The following is a 21,662-nucleotide window of genomic DNA, read 5'->3' as shown; positions in this document are numbered from 1 at the left end:
TTGAGTATTCACCGCATGCGACGGGACTTGCAATTTCTGCGACTGGTCAGACCTGCTGTAATTGTGTGTGACCGGCTGATGTGCTTCGATGGTACTGATATATATGCAGGACTGCGAGGTATTACGGATGGGCGTTTGGCAGGCATTAGCCTATTTTCGAAGCTTCATTGAGTGCGATTACGCAGCTGCGAACGCGATTGCCATGCTCACTGATCCCTATGATAATAATAAACATGCTGTTCCAACAATCCTATATGCAAATAGTTTAAAAAAGTTGCATGCTTATTTTTGGTGTGTTTGCTGATTCATTTTCTTTGCTTGTTAGCTTAGGGGTCAGTGATCGCTATTACGGCAGGCTATTGGTGTTCATTTCATGCATTTTATTTCTCGCAGGCAAACTCCCAGAACTTTAAGTTTTCTGAGTTTGTTGAATATCCTATCAGACCAGAGCCGGCCCTGACCAATGTGGTGCCCTAGGCAAGAATTTCTCTGGTGCCCCCAGCAGAAAATCCCAGGTTCTCCCCTCGCAGCACACTGCTGTAACTAAAGAATAGGGACAGGTTTTAGGGGAAAGTTCCTTATACCCCCACCGCAGAAGGCATTCTATAGGGGAAATTCTCCCCTTACAGCACTCCTCTTCCCTCACTGCACAGCACCCGCCACCGAACACAGCACCCGTCACCCAGCACAGTACCCCCCACAGCACAGATTACAGCACAGCATCCCTCACCAAGCACAGTACCCCCCACAGCACAGATTACAGCACAGATTACAGCACAGCATCCCTCACCTAGCACAGTACCCCCCACAGCACAGATTACAGCACAGCATCCCTCACATCACCCAGTACAGTACCCCTCACAGCACCCCTCACCCAGTACAGTACCCCTCACAGCACAGATTACAGCACAGCATCCCTCACCCAGCACCCCTCACAGCACAGATTATAGTACAGCACCCTTCACCCAGCACAGTACCCCCCACAGCACAGATTATAGTACAGCACCCCTCACCCAGCACAGTACCCCCCACAGCACAGATTACAGCACAGCATCCCTCACATCACCCAGTACAGTACCCCTCACAGCACAGATTATAGTACAGCACCCCTTACCCAGCACAGTACCCCCCACAGCACAGATTATAGCACAGCACCCCTCACCCAGCACAGTACCCCCACAGCACAGATTACAGCACAGCATCCCTCACCCAGCACAGTACCCCCCACAGCACAGAATACAGCACAGCATCCCTCACATCACCCAGTACAGTACCCCTCACTGCATCCCTCACCCAGTACAGTACCCCTCACAGCACAGATTACAGCACAGCATCCCTCACCCAGCACCCCTCACAGCACAAATTATAGTACAGCACCCCTCACATCACCCAGTACAGTACCCCTCACAGCACCCCTCACCCAGTACAGTACCCCCCACAGCACAGATTACAGCACAGCATCCCTCACCCAGCACACCACCCCTCACAGCACAGATTATAGTACAGCACCCATCACATCACCCAGTACAGTACCCCTCTCCCAGAACCTCTCACAGCACCCCTCACCCAGTACAGTACCCCTCACAGCACAGATTACAGCACAGCATCCCTCACCCAGCACAGCACCCCTCACAGCATAGATTATAGTACAGCACCCCTTACATCACCCAGTACAGTACCCCTCTCCCAGCACCCCTCACAGCACCCATCACCCAGCACAGTACCCCCACAGCACAGATTACAGCACAGCATCCCTCACCCAGCACAGCACCCCTCACAGCACAGATTATAGTACAGCACCCCTCACATCACCCAGTACAGTACCCCTCACAGCAGCCCTCACCCAGTACAGTACCCCTCACAGCACAGATTACAGCACAGCATCCCTCACCCAGCACAGCACCCCTCACAGCACAGATTATAGTACAGCACCCCTCACATCACCCAGTACAGTACCCCTCTACCAGCACCCCTCACAGCACCCGTCACCCAGCACAGTACCCCCACAGCACAGATTACAGCACAGCATCCCTCACCCAGCACAGCACCCCTCACAGCATAGATTATAGTACAGCACCCATCACATCACCCAGTACAGTACCCCTCTCCCAGAACCTCTCACAGCACCCCTCACCCAGTACAGTACCCCTCACAGCACAGATCACAGCACAGCATCCCTCACCCAGCTCAGCACCCCTCACAGCACAGATTATAGTACAGCACCCCTCACATCACCCAGTACAGTACCCCTCTCCCAGCACCCCTCACAGCGTCCGTCACCCAGCACAGTACCCCCACAGCACAGATTACAGCACAGCATCCCTCACCCAGCACAGTACCCCTCACAGCATAGATTATAGTACAGCACCCCTTACATCACCCAGTACAGTACCCCTCTCCCAGCACCCCTCACAGCACCCGTCACCCAGCACAGTACCCCCACAGCACAGATTACAGCACAGCATCCCTCACCCAGCACAGCACAGATTATAGGACAGCACCCATCACATCACCCAGTACAGTACCCCTCTCCCAGAACCTCTCACAGCACCCCTCACCCAGTACAGTACCCCTCACAGCACAGATTACAGCACAGCATCCCTCACCCAGCTCAGCACCCCTCACAGCACAGATTATAGTACAGCACCCCTCACATCACCCAGTACAGTACCCCTCTCCCAGCACCCCTCACAGCGCCCGTCACCCAGCACAGTACCCCCACAGCACAGATTGCAGCACAGCATCCCTCACCCAGCACAGCACCCCTCACAGTACAGATTATAGGACAGCACCCCTCACAGCAGAGCACCCATCACCCAGCACAGTACCCCTCTCCCAGCACCCGTCACCCAGCACAGTACCCCCACAGCACAGATTACAGCACAGCATCCCTCACCCAGCACAGTACCCCTCTCCCAGCACAGATTACAGTACAGCACCCATCACCCCTCACCCAGTAGAGCACCCCTCGCCCAGAACCCCTCACACAGCACAGGTCACAACACCCACCACCACTCACCCATCACCCCTCTCTCAGCAAAGCAACCCTCTCCCAGTACAGCACCCCTCACCCAGCACAGATCACAGCACAGCACCCAAAACCACTCTCCCAGCACAGTACCCCTCAGCACAGCACCATAACCCCTCCCCAACACCTCTCCCAGCACATCACCCATTACCCTTCGCCCAGCAACACACCACAGCACCCCTCAGCCAGCACAGAACAGTCTGCACCCATCACTCACAGTACAGGCATACCCCCATACCCCACCTGTTGCATATAAGTTTACAGGGCACCCATGTAGGCTGTTGTAGCACATCTCAGTAGAATGGTAGTCGATGGTTGCACCTTGTTGTTACTTCCTACCCCCTTCTATGCTGGCGACATCAGCATCACTAGTGCACACACTGGGTCCCTTATTATAAAAGTGGATGATGGAGTCCACCTGAGCCGTGTTCTATCCCCCTGGGCCCCACTCCCAATATCTCTCCCCCTTTCCCCCAAAGCAGCGTCATAAACACCCTGAGACCCCACCCCCAAGTGTTTCTGCCTTCAGCCCGCCCCCCAATAGCAGTGTCCTCAGCCCTGACCTCCCTTGTCTCTGCCTCCCCCCCATAAAAGTGTCATCAGCCCCCACATATATCTGCCTCCTCCTCCCCCCATATCAGTATCATCAGCTCCCTGAGCCCCTACTCCCCATATGTCTTTGTCTCCCTCTCCCATAGTATTGCCATCAGACCCCACTCCTCGAATGTATCTGCCTCCCCTCATCCGGCTCTTACCTTTATCCTGTGTGGTGGAGCCGGGTCTGTCAGCAGCTCTGCGGGTGTTGCCTGGCTTCTCCTCTGCACTGTGCAGTAGCTCAGATCAGCCTCACAGGCAGAAAGTGAAAGTGAAACCAAAAGCGCTTCCTGCCTGTGTGAGTCCCTTGCTAGTGCTGCTACTGCAGCTTCCTGATCTCTCCTCCTTATCTGCTTCGGCTTGCCGCACCCGAGCCGCTCAAAGAGAAAAAAAAATGCCCCTAGGCAATCCAGTTGCCCCATGGCATTCGCCTTTAGTGCCTAGGGCCGGCCCTGATGATGAATGGCCCGTTGACTTAAATATGCGGAAACTAGCGGTTTTATTTTAGTGTTGAATAGGTGCCTGAGTTTGAATATGAAAACACCTCTCCCTGGGGCTGCCTGTCCTGTGTGTGATTGGCAGGTAGCGCTTCCAATGGGAGTAAAATCAGCCACTGGTCGTAGTGATAGTAGTTTGTAAAGATTTCACTGTGTTAAAGAGGACAGATGTTGCCCATAGCAACCAATCAGATTGTACCTATAATTTTATAACATGTACCAGATAAATGAAAGCTATAATCTGATTGGTTGCTATGGACATCTACATTTCTCCTCTTTAGAAAGTGTGAGAACTCTTCCCCCATTGTGCTTTATAGTGTTCATAGGGGAATGTAACAAACCTTTGAGAGAGATTTGGAAAAGTTCCAAATAGCAACCAATCAGCTTCTGGCTGTCATTCATCTAGCACAGTCTGTTAAATGACAGCTGGGAGCTGATTGGTTGCTATTAGTAACTTCTCCAGTTTATCTCTCTTTGGAAGGTTTGATACATCTCACTCATGAGATATAGAGATGTTGCTATGCAGTTAGCAAGTCAATGTTCACTATGTCGACCGTTGCGTCGACATGGCTAGAGTGGCAACATTGTAAATGTTGACAATGTGCAAAATGTCGACTTGAGACATGTCAGCATGGAATCAGTATGATTTACCGCCGCCCGGCAAGGGTGAAGATCTCGAATGTCCAAAGGTAAGTATAAACTAGCCTAATTCTACCCCCTTACCCTAACCCTCTTTTAGGGGTGACTAACCCTAACCTCCCCCCAAGTGCCTAACCCCCCTCTAAGTGCCTAAACCTAACCCCCCTTCCCCGCAGCCTAACCCTAAGTCTCCCGGGGGGGGTGCCTAACCCTAACCTCTCTTTCCCCCAGCCTAACCCTAACCTCCCGGGGAGGGGTGCCTAACCCTAAATCCCTTCCCCCCGGGAGCCTCGCGGCTGTCGGTGCCCGGCTTACCTTCGATTGGTGAGCCGGGTGTCGGGCTCCCGGCGTAGGTCTAATGACAGGTGTCGTGATTTTGACGCCTGTCAGACACTTGCCGGTATTAGACAGTCGGGAAGCCAGCGGTCGGGATTACGTCCGTCGGCTTCCCGACTGCTTCCCGTCGGCATTGGGGTTGGGTGTAGAGTTAGGGACACTTTACTACAGCAGTGTCGACATTGTGGCCATGTCGACAGTTCATCAGAGTCGACAAGCTAAATCCGAGAGGTGTCCAGTGTACAGTGCTGTATCAATGCACTCCATCCAGCTGGAGACAGGCGCTGTAGTTACAGGGAGGTGTAGGGAAGAGCACTGAGTGCAAGGTGTGACAATGTGAAGCATGCAGCCTGGTGTCATTAGTAGGAAATATTCCACACACACAGATTTCCTTCCTACGCCCACTGTGCATTCCTGAGCTCCTCGCTTCTCACTACACGATTTTCCAGCATGTTTTCTAGGGGGAACACGCAGGGAAAGTACCAGAAGAAAGTTACAGAGTTTGACAATGAGGCTGTGTTCTCTTGGACTCGCATCGGTGAGAATGGAAGGGGTGCAACTTCATTAGCGGCGGCTGCACATCGGCGCTAATTGCATTGTCTCCGAAGATGAGATGTTATACTGTTGTTTTTGTTTTTAAGTGCAATGGCACAGTGCGTTAGCCCTATATAGTTGTTTTCTATTTTGTATTTGACGTAAAATATTGAGGGATTCAATCTAGTTTTTATTATGGCTTTAATCATCTTGTAGTTCTTCTACAATTGCATTGCTTGCTTTCATTTCATGGCCTTTTGCATGGAGTAAAAGTTTGTGCGTCCTCTTGCCAAACAGAGGCCAGCTCTGAGAATGCACCCGCTCCAGCTCATTATCCCATTACGCCAAACAAATGGCAAGTGTGTCCTAATTCTGCACATATAGACAAATGCACAGTAGCTGTTATGTGCACATCCCTTTGGTTGTATATTCTGGGTGTTGTTTTTTTATTTAGTTTTACAGCATGCTTGGTATATGGCCTGCGCACTTTCTATTGCCAAGCCAGCTACAGCTACTTGTTTTCATGCTCTGACAGTGTTCTCCACCTCATTCCCACTTTCACGCAGTCATGTCCCGGCACGCCCCCTGAACATGTGATATCAGATCGAGGAGGCAGGGTCGCTGGGAACAAGGAGAAGACAAAGCACCCAGAGCATCCTAAGAATAGGGATAGCCATCGATAATTGACCATAAGTCGGTTAACCATTGGTGGTTAACCTTGAATGCATGAAATTATTGACAGGGAACAAACGATGGTCTTGCCCCACCGGTGGTCATTCACGCTCTATTAGTCACGAAGCAACGAGTCATTCAGAGTTAGGGGCGTGTGCTTCGCGGCAGGCTGAAAAAAAAGTGCTATCAATTGTGGAGAACCATTGGATCTCCACCATTGATGGACTTTGGCCATCCCTACCTAAAGGTGCCTACACACATAGCGATGTGCTCACGATCCGACATCCTGCACGATTTCCCTTGAAAACTCTCCTCGGCAGCTCTGCACACGATTTGGTGTTTGCAGTGTCCAATCTTCAGACGATCTATCGTGCAGCCAGACTTTTCTCCAGTGCATTGTGTCCCAGACTGGCAGATCTGCCCTACAGCACGGCAGATCTGATGATGCGATGTACGACCAGCGGGGACACGCATCACATCGTGATCGTTAGTGGGGAATCACGATTTACTCACGATTTGGGCATATTTTACACAATCTGTCGTTCCAATGCGCCTGAATGGGCCAGATCGTATAAAATATTGCTATGTGTGTAGGCACCTTAAGAACGCTTACCGCCAGTACTAGGGAGAAGAGGAACGTACTAAGGATGCTCCAGGCAGCGGCTTTCTAATCTGCAGGGTGTCTTTCCAAGCACCTTGCATGCCAAATGCATATATGAGTGGGGGGCCCTGGTCAACCACTGCTTGCCGCTCTATTGTTATTCCGATACTGTACATGAATAGCAATCGGAACTATGTTTCATAATTGCCACATATCTATTGTATGGCGCTATTTGAATTGAATCATCGACATTACACTTTGGGAGCTGGGGTCCCCACCATGCGCCACGGTCCTGCATGGTTCCTATTGCTCCAGCTGGTAAAATGTCAGCTTCCAATGGACACGAGGGACAGGTGCACTTTATACGGACAAGGTCATTGCTCAACAGGCAGGATAAATGTCCGTCCGTATTATCCAAGATTACAGAACGGTTACACCGTCTCTGTCCATTGAGATACATATACTTGCTTATTCCTTAAATTATTAGCGCAATAAATGTTCGTCTTCATCCTTATGATTGAAATTCTCAGCAGGTGTATGTTGAACGTGGCGTGCAAGAGCGAGGATGTGGGTAATTTACAGATACGCATATGTTTTCATTAGCAGAAAGGTCACCTTCAAGGTGATAGTCAATGTAACTTATTTTATTCCTCTTAAATGAAGTTAGCAGTTTCACGGTTCACTTACTGTCCCCTCTCAGCTATCCAGCATCACTCTTTTCAAGTACATGAATGACGAGACAATGAAGGATGTTTGGTCGGTGGAAAAACGGAGACAAGTTGGTAAATGGAGACAGCGGGACTTAATCTACAAAATTGGGGTTGTGAGAAATGATACTGGAAAAAATAATGTCAGAATCTTTGCTACTGTACGAATGTTAAACTCTAACTAACGGAAAATCTCTGTCCTAGGAAATGTTATTAGGGTGTCACAATGGTAGATTGTTAATAGCATGGCACCTTTTGAAGCAGTAACAGGCAACTTGACGCATTTCAGGGGCCGTATTGGGCGGCCCTGTGACCTTCAAAAAGACCACACATTAATCTTAGTCTCAGTTATAACTTAAATGAATACACATAATCAATTGAAGAGACACCTATCTGCAATGGAAGCAGGACCTGATTCAGACCCGGTCGCTAAGAAGCGTTCGCTTATAGCTGCCTGATTTTCGCATTCTGCGTATGCATCGCAGTGCAGGCTGCGCGAAGCAGTGCGAGAGATCGGGAAGTGTTCGCTCACTGCGCATAGACTGCCCAGCAGAGTTAGTGACAGGAGAAGCCGTTTGTGGGTGGTGACAGGGGCGGGACATTGTAAACGGGGGAGTGGAAGTGCGAACGCAGGCGTGCCTGAGCGCCTTAACGTGGTTCCAGAGGCGTGCATAATTAAGAGGAAGCATCATAGTACACGTCACCTTGCTGTTTTTTACACTGAAGTGCTCGCAGTGCTTGCGGTAGGGTATGGTCTGCCTCAAGCGCTGCGTTCACTTCCGATGGTACCCGATGTACCGATTATTGCACACTCTTCCTGGAGATGACGTGCGCAAGTGGGCGTCTTAAGACAGGCTGGTGGGTGTCTACATACACAAAGCGATCGCACGCCAAGACATAGTGGGCGTGCCTATGCCTTGCCGTGCGATCGCCTGCTTTGCTGGGTGTGTGCCGAATTTGCACATTCTGGGTGTGAGCGTAAGCATCTAGCGAGCGGGTCTGAATCGAGCCCTCATTCTCCTGTTTCACCTGGCATTACTATCTTGGGGAGGTAGGAGTTCAATGTTTGGTTACGCACATCCCGAGAAATTACGGTAGCCCAACATCACTAATTTTCATACACATTTCTACGGGGCACGAGTGAGAATTGGTGATGATGGTGGTTGTAAGGTGCCGGTGTTCCGACTGTTCTGACGGCTCTTTGTAGACATTGAATTTCTCCTCTGAAATGAATGAGGGCCCTGCTCATGGCAGCTTATAATAGTGGTTGGAGGATGAATTCACTTTAAAAACAAGTAAGCCTCAGGACCTCATTCAGAGCCGCTCGCAAAATGCGAGCGCTCGCTCTGAATGAGGGCGGACGCTTTTCTTTTGAAAGTCGGCCTCCTGGCCGCTCGCTAAGCGAACCCACAGCTTTAGCGAGTGACTAGGTGATGGTCGCGATGGTCGAGACCATCGCGACCATCGGGGCTTGCGATGAGACCCTTGTGGTAGGGTCTCGTCTACCGCAAGCCCCAGGCAGCTTCCTGCTCTAACAGAGCAGGAAGCTCACTACTGACATCACTGGTGATGTCAGTAGGGCCGCCTACAAACGGCAGGCGTTCCTTCAGGAACGCCTCCGTTTGTCTGGACACCCCCCCCTCGCCATGCCTACAAAACAGATTGAGCTGTCGATCAACATAATAAAACCTGTCATAATAATAATATATTTGGGAAGATATCTCCTTTAAAGACCAAAGAAGGGGCTCTATTACATGTTGGGTTATAGCCCTGTGAACATTCTAATACTCCGGCATGACTATACAGTAGGTTGTTCTAGCTCTGTGAACGCTCTAATTTTATGATAGGCGACAGGTTGTTCTAGTCCTGTGAACATTCTAATGCTCTTTTTGGCTTCAGGTGATTGATGTACCGCTACGAACATTCTAATATTTTGATTGGCTACATATTGATATAGCTCTTTGAACATTCTAAGGATCTAATTGGCTACAGATTGTTTTAGCTCCGTGGACATATTTATAATACTAGGATTGGCTACAGGCTAGTCTAGTCCTTATTGGCCATGGTGTGCTCTACCTAGGCACTATTCCCATTGGAATTTTATTTACCAGTCAGAATCATGGTTCAGTATGTTTCTCTAATCATCTATAGAACAAAAGTAGTATCTATGAATCCTGCTTATAAACAATCTGTACAGTGCCGTAGCTAGGGCTGTGCGACATGTGTCATCACTCAGGGAAGAAGGCTCTGGAGGCGGCACCGTCGCTGCCCTGCGGCCCCTGTCACTGGCTAGCAGGGTGCCTGGAATCTGTACTATTGCTCAGTGGACGCTGCCATATTGAAGTTTATGTCCATAACACGTTGCGAGACGTTAACTTGGATGAATAGACAGTCTATGCTGTCACAAGTAATGAGTAATACATCGTACTTTGGGCCTGATTCAGGTTGGTTCGCCAGGCTGCGTTCGCACGCAGCCAGCCGATGTTTGTATTTTGCGCATACGTATAAAACACCATGCGCGTGAGCGCACCGGCCACATCGATCGGGAAGCAATCGCAGTGAGCATGCAGAGTCTTCTCACAGTGATTGACAGGAAGTGACCGTTTGACGGTGGTGATGGGGGGGGGGTGGATAGAGAAACACAGGCGTGCCTGGGCGTTTGCACGCCATTACAGGGGCGTGCATAATTAAGCCCCTGCGATAGCATACTCTGGCAGAAGTCTAGATGGCGACAGGAAGTTTAGCAGTTTCTGCGGTAGGGTCAGGTCAACCACAACTGTGCAGATGGTTTCCGATGTTACTCGATGGCACCGATGTTTTCGCTGACTTGCGGATGCATGCCATGGGAAGTGGGTAGCTTTATACAGTGATGGGCGTCTTGGTATAGTGCTGCGGTTGCCGTGCGATTGCATTCATTAGCATATTTTCACAGCGAGCGGGGTGCGTGCGAACGCAGCCTTGCGGACCAACCTGAATCAGGCCCTTTGTTTCTATACACACTCCATCAGACCAGACCGCATTACTGTTACTGATTGTGTGCTCTAGAACAGCGGGAGACAATGTGTGGCTCTCCAGTCATTGTGGAACTGCAAGTCTCAAATGCTGCCCACCCAGCGATTCACTGTCATGGCAACACACAAACAGCTAATGCTATAGAAGTAATTGAAATCATTCTGAAAGTTGCAGAACTATGGTCTCTTACATAAAGTCATATACAGTAACTGGATGTTGTTTTCATTGCTTGTGTTTTGTTCCATTTACCCTTTTGCTATAAGCTTGCATGCTACACTCGAGATGCATTATTACTATAGATTCTTAGTACAATGCCATCCAGGCTGTCCACTTCTCTGACTGTATACCCTGAAATAGCTAATTCTTCCTCATTTGTAAATGTATTTCAGAGCACTTAATCATTCTGTAAAATCCAGAGTTCTAACTCATAATAGTCCTCTGTGAAGGATTTTTGCAGACTTTGAACTGATCATATTGGAATGTTTCCATTTAATGCCAGATAGAGAGATGAATATTGTAGAATCTACAGACACTTTGGGCTCTATTTATTAACATTATTTTTACTAAAATAAAGTGAAAAAGGGTGTTTTCACACCCTTTTCACATTATTTTAGTATCACCTGTAGTTATTACAGGGCAATTGGAGTAGAATTAGTAAAATTCTACTCACTTATTTTTAGTAAAGCAGATCGCATTTCTCATAATTGTAATGGGAAATGTGATCCAACCAGAGTTACTAAAAATAAATTGTAAAAAAATATCGGGGGAAGCCCTGTGATAATAACGCCACCTGGAGGTGGCGTTATCCAGGGTCTCCCCCGGTTACCGGGCTCCCACTCTGCTCTAACGGGGAGAGCAGAGGCGGGAGCTGGTACCAGTAATCAGCTATGTGGTCTAAACAGACCGCAAGCTGATTTACTGTAAAAAAAAGAAAAAAAAAATTGAAACATTTTTTTTTACTTACCTGAATCCAGGGACCGGTGATCGGGCCTCCGGTGATGGCTCCTCTCCGGTCAGCTGGTCTCCCATAGTGCACTGCGGCCCGGTCATCAGGTGATCGGGTCCCAGTGCAGTATGGGAGATCACCTGATCGGGAAGCCCGGAGAAGATCACCGGAGGCCAGGAGGATGCAGGTAAGTGTAATGAAGGGAGGGGGTGGTGCGGGGAGGGAGGGGGGAGTCGCGGGGGTACGCGATCGCAGGGGGGCGGGGCTTAGCGTTGGTGGGGGGGTAGCAGCGACGGTGGGTCGGCGCATGCGCGGGCTCTTAGTCTCGGTATTTTTTCCGAAAATACCGCGACTAGAGTGCGGATGGGATCCGCAGGGACAGAGCTTTATCGCAAGCTCTGTCCCTCCAAGGGATTTATAGTAAATCCCTGTGATATTGCCTGAATTCGCAATGCGAATTCACTCGGTAATATCACACTACAATCCGCATTCAATATGCGGATTGTAGTAAATAGAGCCCTTTGGGGTAGATGTACTAAGCCTTGGAGAGATATAAAGTACCAACCAACCAGACCTGGGTTTTTACAGATCCTTGTCTTTGTGAGAAATGGGTATAATTTTCTGGCATATTTCCATGTTGTAAAGGTTTGCCCCTGGAATTTTATACCCTTGGAAATTTGGTACCCCTGTGTAATGGGTGCAGGGTGTGGACATGGGCCCCTGGGTCCAAGGGTGCCCACACACCGCACACCCTGCACCCATTTATTCAATACTTACCTCTCCGGAGTCCCGTGTCCGCAGTCGCAGTGCTGTGCACATTACCGGCAAAATGACACGGCAGCCATTTTCCTGCCTTTTTTTGTGCATGCGCAGTAGGGAAATCACCAGGAAAATGGCTGCTGTCCCACTTCCCCAGTGACCGGCGCATGCGCAGTAGACTCTGGCACTGCACTAGAGTCTACACTAGTGCCCAGAGTCAGGAAGCTGCTCGCCGCCCGGTAGAGAGGAAGGGGCCCCAGACGGAGACTGTACACCGCCCCCCTCCTCTCTTAAAACGCTCCTGCCTGAAAACATCCCTTATTTTCAATTATCGTATATTCAATTTAATTTAATGCTCACTCTGCAGTTATTCACTGGGATGTAAATTCTTGTTTTATTTGAAGATGACATTTAAAATGTAAAAACAAAATACCTAATGTATAGCCGAGATTGGTAAACATGTTATGACTGGAAATGTTAGTGCATTAAGGTCTTCCTCTAAGTATTTATTGTGCAGACTTGATTAGGTGACAAAACTCAGCCACAAAGTGAGCCTGGAAATCATTTTCAAAACTTGGTAACTATGACAATCCCATTTTTCAATAGAAATTTTTACATGTTCCTCTGCCTTCAATAGGTCAGAGCAGCGCAGAATGGACATGTGCTATAAATATAATATATACAAGATTATGTGCATCTAGTTGACAATCAGCCTGAGGGTAGTAGCACACTGGCATATAAGCACCCAGGTATATTAGCCTCAAGACCATACAGTAGAGTTTATCTGCTCCTCGTGTAAACACCGGGTTCCAAGTACACAGGACCCAATAAATTCTACAAAACCAGTGACCTATAGTCATTTTGTCCTGGGCAGCAGAGAAAATAAATGCAGAGCTGGGAGTGCTGTGGGTGTTGGCACATTGTGCATAAATTGCTACATTATTAAATAAATCCAAATTATGTACTTTGTCAGGCTCTAAAAATTCGTTCTCACCTCTAACACAACAAAACCATGCCTCCGCCAACCTATGCCAACCTATGCCATGTCCATCTCTATCCATGCCACGCCAACCTATGCCATGTCCATCTCTGACCATGCCACGCCAACCTATACCATGTCCATCTCTAACCATGCCACGCCAACCTATGCCATGTCCATCACTAGCCATGCCAACCTATACCATGCCACACCAACCTATGCCATGTCCGTCTTTAATCATGCCACGCCAACCTGTAAGGCATCACAGTGGCTAATTTATGCCAGTCATTTTATAACCCACTGGCAGGCCCGCGTTTTATACCGTCACCTCCCACAAACGGCACTTTCTGTCAATCACTCTGCGATGGGACTGCGTAGTCACTGCAATCGCAGTCCCGATCGCAGTGGCTGGCACGCGCGCAGTACGCAACAATGCATGCGCAGTACGCAACAATCGTCCGATTGCGTGTGCATTAGCAATTGCGACCCCTAATGAATCAGGCCTTTAGTTATCACATCCGCACTTGGAATTTAGCAGAACTCAGTGACTGCGTTGCTGAAGATGGATGTATTGCACAGCGTCACAGACATGTTTATTTTTCCAGCCTCCAGTAATAATATCACAATGGAAACGATAACACGGTATACGAGACCTGGGTAATTATACATTGCACTTTAGTCACTTTGCGTTCCCAGTAATGGGCAGTGAGCAGACTGAGATATTAATGCAACCTTTGAAAACTAAATTAGGTTCAGTAAAATAGTTGCTGAACTAACCTATTTGTGTCATCTTCTCAATTAAAATTCAGCTTTTTAAGCTACTGTATGATTTTGTGTTTGTGACTATAGCTTAATTATTAGTCGTAATTAATGGGCTTGCAGTAATGATCTTCACAAACATGTCAGGTTATTTATATTTATAAACCAGGCATGCAGTAAGCTGTCCCCATTACATTTCATCTCTTCTCCTCTCTTATTCATTTCATGTTTTGTGCTGATCTCATGTAAATCTGAGATATTTAATGTATGATTCATTTAAATACATGACGTCCTTGCCAAGAAAGAGACACAATAGTGCTCATTTACTTACATTAGGTGCGACATTTACGTTGCATAACTTGCGCGAGACAGTAAAGGCTAACAGCTAATTGGTTGAAGTAGTCCGATGGGAATTTTGCACCCCAATGCAGTATTAGTAGTGCCGCTTTTAGACCTAAATTCCGGGTCTGACCCGGAGGTTCCAAACCGGATCAGACCCGGAATTTAGCCGGCGCCGATCCAGTATATTCCCGAGTCGGCGCCGTTCACACCGAAGTCGGGTCCGCAGTGACCCGGCATGGAAGTGGACGCTTGGAGATGACGTCATCTCCAAGAGCCACTGAAGCCGAACCAATCGGCCGGCATGCGGCGCGCTCCAGGTCATCGTGACCTGGATCACACCGTTTACACTGCAGGGTTTCACGAGTTATTCCCGTATTAAACCCTGCAAGTTACCTGGGTTGGATTGTCGGGTCACTCGACCCGGGAAGCCAGCCCTGTCCCCTTTTACACCAAGGAGCTACCCGGGTTATCCCTGCAATAACTCGGGTTTTAGCTCTGGTGTAAAAGGGGTATAAATGAACACTCCTGACCCATATTCTGAAAACAGAAGTACAGAAAACATGGGGAGAGATTTATCAAAGTGTGGAGAGAGATAAAGTGCCAACCAATCAGCTCCTAACTGTCATGTTACCGGTTGTGTTTGAAAAATGAGTTAGGCTCTGATTGGTTGGTACTTTATCTCTCTCCACTTTATCTCTCTCCAAGCTTTGATACATCTCCTCCATGATGGTTTTAAATTGTAGAAGACAGAAAGGTTCTAAAATAAAATTCTAAATCAATGAGTTACCGGTAATCAAATTCTACATTAATGAGTTATTGAGTTGACCTGTTTTATCAGATTTGCGGTTTTAACCTTTTTTTATTTTTTATATGTGTTTATCAGCATATTCATTATTTTTTTTTTTCTTACAAAATTGGTACAGCCCCATTAATGAACGCGAAAATGCAATGGTCCCATTGTTCCACGTTTACTCTCAAGTAGGGATGTGCGCCGGACCATTTTTGCCGGATTTGGATTTGGTTCTAATTCGTCGTCCAGCTTTGGATTTGGATTTGCCAAACTGCGGTGACTGGCTTTGGATTTGGATTTGGATTTTTTTTTAAAAATTGACAAAAAAAGCTAAAATCACATAAATTGGTCTTTTTTTTCTTCCTAGAGTATTATTAACCTCAATAACATTAATTTCCAGTCAATTTAGACCATATCACAGCTTATAATATTGTTTTCAACATTATTGGCCAAAGGTTGCAGTGAGCTGACTGGTTACTAAGCGACAAAGCAGCGGCACAACGACACAGACACCACAGTATAAAGCACATCTATGACACATTGCCACACAGCAGTGGCAGAAATGAAAAGTAGTGCACCCACCCAGTGGGGTACGGCCAGCAGAATCACAGTACTTGTTTACATAGTGCTACGTTGTGACTCCTAGGGCTACGGCCCTAGGAGTCACAATCTTATTCACATTACACCACACATAGTGCCCCTGATTCACATTACACCATAAAGTAGTGTCTCTTATTTATGTTATGACACACAGTAGTGCCCCTTTTACACAATGCCCACAGTAGTGACCCTTTTACACAATGCCCACAGTAGTGCCCCTTTTACACAATGCCCACAGTAGCGGTGTCCCTTACACAATGCCCCCAGCAGTGGTGCCCCCTATGCAGTCCCCTTAGTAGTAGGGTCCCCTATGCAATGCCCCCAGTAGAATGCCCCCCAGTAGTATGCCCCCCATTAGCAGGCCCCCCCAGTAGTATGCCCCCATTAGCATGCCACCATTAGCAGGCCCCCCCAGTAGTATGCCCCCCATTAGCAGCCCCACCAGTAGTATGGCCCCTGGCCCTCCCAGTAGTAGGCTGCCCCAGTAGCAGGCCCCCCCAGTAGTAGCCCCCCTGTAGTATGGCCCCCCAGTAGTAGTAAGCCCCCCCAGTAGTATGCCCCCCCAGTAGTAGTAAGCCCCCCCAGTAGCAGGCCCTCAGTAGTATGGCCCCCCCAGTAGCAGACCCCCCTCAGTAGTATAGCCCCCCCCCAGTAGTATGGACCCCCAGTAGCAGACCCCCCCCAGTAGTATAGCCCCCCCCAGTAGCAGACCCCCCCAGTAGTATAGCCCCCCCCCAGTAGCAGGCCCCCAAAGTAGTATGGCCCCCCCGCACCACCAGTAGCAGACCCCCCCAGTAGCGCCCCCGGCCCTTGCACAAGTAAAAAATAAATAAATAAAAACTTTCCTGTATCCCCGCTCCCGCGCCGTCCGCTCTGCTGTCGCACGCTGAGGAGGGAGCCGGAAGACGGAGCTCATGTGTGAGCTCCAGCCGGCTCCCTCCGTGCAGCAGCCAATGAGAGTCTGTGTGACTCTCATTGGCTGCTGTAACAAACACACAGGTGCCGCTGGCGGCTGTGTGTTTGTGTCTGTGTAGGGCAGACCGCTATCACAGCGCTCTGCCCTACACAATAGGAGCCCTGATGTCGGATTCTCTAGTGAGAATCCGACATCAGGCGGCCGCCGTTCGGCCCGAACGGGGATCCGAGTCAGGCGGTGAGCACCCGAGCAGGGTTCGGGTGGACTCGGATCCCCAATGTTCGGAGCGGTTCGGATTCCACAGAATCCGAACCGCTCATCTCTACTCTCAAGCAAAAACTTTTAAGTCATGATGCACAGCGCAAGATCCATAAATAAACAATAGTCTTTACCTGTCCCATAAGTCTGGCTGGAAGGCTCAGCACACGTACGAGAAACCGAAAGATTGCATAAGAAAAGAGGTGTTTTACACCTCTAGGATGGGGGCCGGCATGTATGCAAATTACTTGTTGGAGTTAGCCTATGGCAATCAGGGGCGGGTTTCTAACAGGAACATTATATAAAGGGCTAGAAGTGTGGGCCAAAGCCTCTTTGTTCCAGATTCCCCACCCTCCCTCCCCTATAAATTTTGGTATGTTGTGGGTTTGGTTTTGGGTGGCGGGAAAGAACGGCAGGTCGCCAGTCCGGGTGCAATTATGATTTAAGGGCGCTCCCTTCGTTGACTGGTAGTTGGCTGTACCAACCTAACGGGGGGCAGTATCACCACCTAAACGGGTGGGAAGTCAAGATAGAGGCTGAGCATAACCTTTTGTTGTTGACATGATTTACATGGTTATGTGTATGCACTCTGGGCGATCTACGCCTGCTATGCCTTTTGTTGTTTGTGTGTGGGCATAGCAGATTTGGCTGATTTCTGGCCGTCCTTTCTTTGCCACCATACATCCTTAAATAAATAATAAATAATAATATTTTATTTTGCTCCAATAAATCGCCATCAAGTTATCTGCCAAATCCACGTCTCAGTGTCTTTATTTTATGTTAGTATGATAAGTGGTTTGCACACATGACAACACCTCATCCGATAGAAGGTTTATGTAATTTCAAAGTGAAAAATCTCATTTATTAGTAAATATAAAAAAATACAGCAAGTCCGACCACTGTTTCAATCATGTCGATTTACTGCAGGGGCATTGAGACAATTGAGTACAATATACAGTAGGTGGAAAAATGACACCTAATTCCGTTGGTTTAAACAGACCCACACAATAACACAATAATACAATAACACAATAACACATTAAACAACCCCTTAGCACTATGGAGCTCATTCAGACCCGGACGCTAAGCTGCGCTCTCACGCAGCTAAAAGGGGGCTGGGTATGCAAATGCCGCGATCGCACTGTCTGGTGGAAGGACGCCCTCTATGCCTTAGAGAGTGACGGCAGAGCGAACGCACGCCGGAGTATAGAGCCGCCCACCTTTCTTAACACACATCATCTCCAGGAAGTGTGTGATTAATCGGTAACATCGAGAGCCATCGGAGCAGCACGCAGCGCTTGAGCCCGCCGCAAGCACTGCGATCACTGCAGGCTGAAATACAACCATGTGACGTGTACAATGACGCTTCTTTGCTAATTATACACACCCATAAAACGCCGTTTAGATGCCCAGACACGGCTGCGTTCACACATCCACTCCCCCATTCACAAGCACCTTCCCCTGTTACCACCCACAATCGGCGCTGTCACTCACATTAGCGTCCAGTCTGTGTACTACAAGCGCACAATTCCAGAGCGCAATGAGTGATTCACGGATGCACATATTGCCGCATACGCATGCGCAAATTGTGATTATCGGCCATAGCGTGCGTTCGCAGCTTAGCGTCCAGGTCTGAATCAGGCCCTATGTACATTTATATCTATGCAGAAAATGCACAATAAAAACTTGGCAAAAGCAATGAAAATGACAATGACGAAAGAGAGTGACACAGTCATACAGCTGGGTGTCAGTAATGGCTACATTAGCTCGGAGACAGCTGAAGTTCTTACACAAACCTTTGTAAACCACCAATAATTTATACTCTTCCCAAAGTCCACAAAAGCTGGATTGATTCCTCCGGCAGACCAACCATGTCAGCAAGGGGATCACTTTGTCATCCTCTATCTCAGGGGTTCCCAAACTGGATGCTGTGGTACCCTGGGTACTAGGGGCACTTGCGGGGATGCAATTATTTATGGTCCATGTGATAGGCAAAATCAGAGCTGGTGGCTGCCAACCCTGCCCACCACCACATAACTGAGCCTTATAATGACCGGTAATCACAAATGACTTAATGTAATAATTTTTTGCTGAGTTTCTCAGTAATAAACTTCTGGCCTAGAGGTGCCATGAAAAAATGTCTTAATACTCTAGGGCGCCGTGATTCAAATAAAAAAAAAATTTGGGAACCACTGCTCTATCTTAATATGTGGACTTCTACTTGCAACCTGTCGTGCAAAACACTAATATGGGGTCTACTGTATGTACTAAGCTGTGGAGAGAGATAAAGTTGAAACCAATCAGCTCCTAACTGTCATTTTGCAAACACAGGGCCTGATTCAGAGCCGGACGCTCTGACAGAGCGCTCACTCTGAATCAGGGCCGGCCTTCTTGTTTTTTAGAGTGGCCTCCTGACCGCTCGCATAGCTGTGGTCAAGACCATCGCGACCATCGGGCTTGCGACGAGACCCTTGTGGTAGGGTCTCGTTGCCGCAAGCCCCAGAGAGCTTTCGGCTCTAACAGAGCCGAAATCTCTCCCACTGATATCACTCGTGATGTCAGTGGGGCCGCCCCCAAACGGAGGCGTTCACATGGGAACGCCTCCGTCTGGGCAGCCACTCCCACGTCCCGCCCACCAAAGGGGGCGTGCTGTCACTCAACATCGACAGCACGCCCCCTTTGGTACGAGACCCGGATCGACGGTTTGCCCATCGCTATCCGGGTCTCGCGCATGTGCACGACGGAGACGGCTCCGTCGTGCGCATTCGCACTGGGCCACCATCGACCCGCTTGCGAGCGCACAGCGCTCGCGAGCGGGTCTGAATCAGGCCCACAGTCTGTAACATGAGCGTTAGGAGCTGATTGATTGGTAATTTATATCCATCCACTTTATCTCTCTCCAAGGCTTAGTACATAGACTCCCCAAGAGTTACATCAAAGATACTACTGCTTTTTTAACATGCATCTCCAAGATTAACAATTTGCAACCAGACACTGTTGGTGACATTGGATGTGTCAAGTCTGTACACAAGTATAATATAATATTTTTCCATCTTTTAATTAGATTTTAATCTAGGTGCAGCTAAGTATCCTAATGCTGGGTACACAGTGGCCGATATATTGGCTGATCAATTGATCGGCCAATATATCGTGCCTCCTTCAGCCAGTGTGTACAGATGATATGTCTGTCGTTCACAGACATACCGCATTGGCTGTGCTGCACAGCCGATGAACAGATATGTCTGCAGACATATCTGTCCATCGGCAACTGTGTACGGGCGATCAGCCGATCGCCCGTACACAGCGGCGCCGAGAGGGGGGGGAGCGGGCACTAATTACCCGGGTCCGGCACCGCACACCCTCCCTCTTAGGTCACAGCAGCCCAGCACACGCTGCTGTGTGCTGGGCTGCACTTGGAGACTGTCTGAGGCAGCAGCCTGAGCAGTCTCTATGCCAAAGGGGGGGAGCGATCACGCTGATCGTGCCCCCCCATTGGCTGTGCCCCGGGCTGAGGGACACACAGCGCCCCCCTCCCCAGCAAGCAACACAGTGACGCAATTTTTTCTTTCTTTGTCTTTTTTTCGAAGGGGACGTGGCCACGCCTCCCACTATTAGGCCACGCCCTCCTACCCGCACCCAGGCCGGCCTGACCCGCTGCTTCATGCAGATGATGGTTGTTCAGTGCGTATGAACGACCATCATCTGCAGATCACTCGATCTGCAGATATATCGATATAGTGTGTATGTACCCACCTTAAGGCAAAGATTTCAGTGGCAAAACGCATGGCTGCTCTAGAAATTGCTGTACACATAGAACCCAAGCAGCAAAGACCCGTGGGTCACTCTTTAATGATATATTAAAAAAATTATTTAAGTTTGTTCCAATTTATTTTGCAGGTTGCAGAAGTAAAATATTTCCCAATGTTTTCCCGAATGACAGCAGCCCTCCTACTTGGTTTAAACATGTTTCTACTTGCAAGGAAATAGGAATGCAGTTAATCCTACAGTTAGTTCTGGCATTAGGATTTTTCATTAGAGAGGAGACCATATTTCTGTATTGCATAAATAAACAGTCATGCTATTTATATAGCTTTTTATAAAGTATACATTGAATAATTAAGTCACTTTTACACTGGTTTGTGTTTTTAAATTGCTTCAAGGCTACAACAGGGCCCAATTATGCTCAGAGGGCCAATTCAGCTGATCGCAGAATCCCGATTATCGAGAATCTGCGTGTGCGCAGGATCCATTCTGCGAGTGTGCATTATGGGTCCTGCCTGATTGACAGGCAGAGGCATTTAAGCGGCGGTGCGGGGCAGAGTCAGCCGCATTCCCGGAAACGAGGGCATGTCCACCTCGTTTTCCGGGAGAGGCAAGCCCAGGGACTGCGTCGACCGACACAGTGTCCTGGGCTCGCAAGCCGGCCAGCCTGAGTAAGCTGAGGCGTACTCAGCTGGCTGACAGCCTGGCGCCGTCCACCATCGATCACCGATGGTCACAATGGTGATCCCAGCCTGCGACCTCCATCGCAGTGCTTGGATCGCAAATGCAGCAGGGGGTGTCATATGCCTCCTGCCGCATTTGCATAATAGCAAAGACGTATTTGCACAGCTGCCTGCGTGCATACATCATATCTATAGCCTGCATGTATACATCATATCTATAGCCTGCGTGCATACATCATATATCTATA

General features: G+C 48.8%; 1 protein-coding gene across 1 annotated transcript in view; it reads left to right on the top strand.

Moving 5' to 3' along the window:
- KLHL29 (kelch like family member 29) overlaps positions 1-21,662 on the top strand; it is a 926,340-nt gene that overhangs the window by 138,911 nt on the left and 765,767 nt on the right. The gene's annotated exons all lie outside the window — the stretch shown is intronic.

Source organism: Taudactylus pleione, unplaced genomic scaffold (genome assembly GCF_031769625.1).
Source record: "Taudactylus pleione unplaced genomic scaffold, aTauple2 ptg000070l, whole genome shotgun sequence".
Taxonomy (NCBI): domain Eukaryota; kingdom Metazoa; phylum Chordata; class Amphibia; order Anura; family Myobatrachidae; genus Taudactylus; species Taudactylus pleione.
Note: the sequence above shows the minus strand (reverse complement) of the source record. Positions and strands in the feature narration are given on the sequence as shown.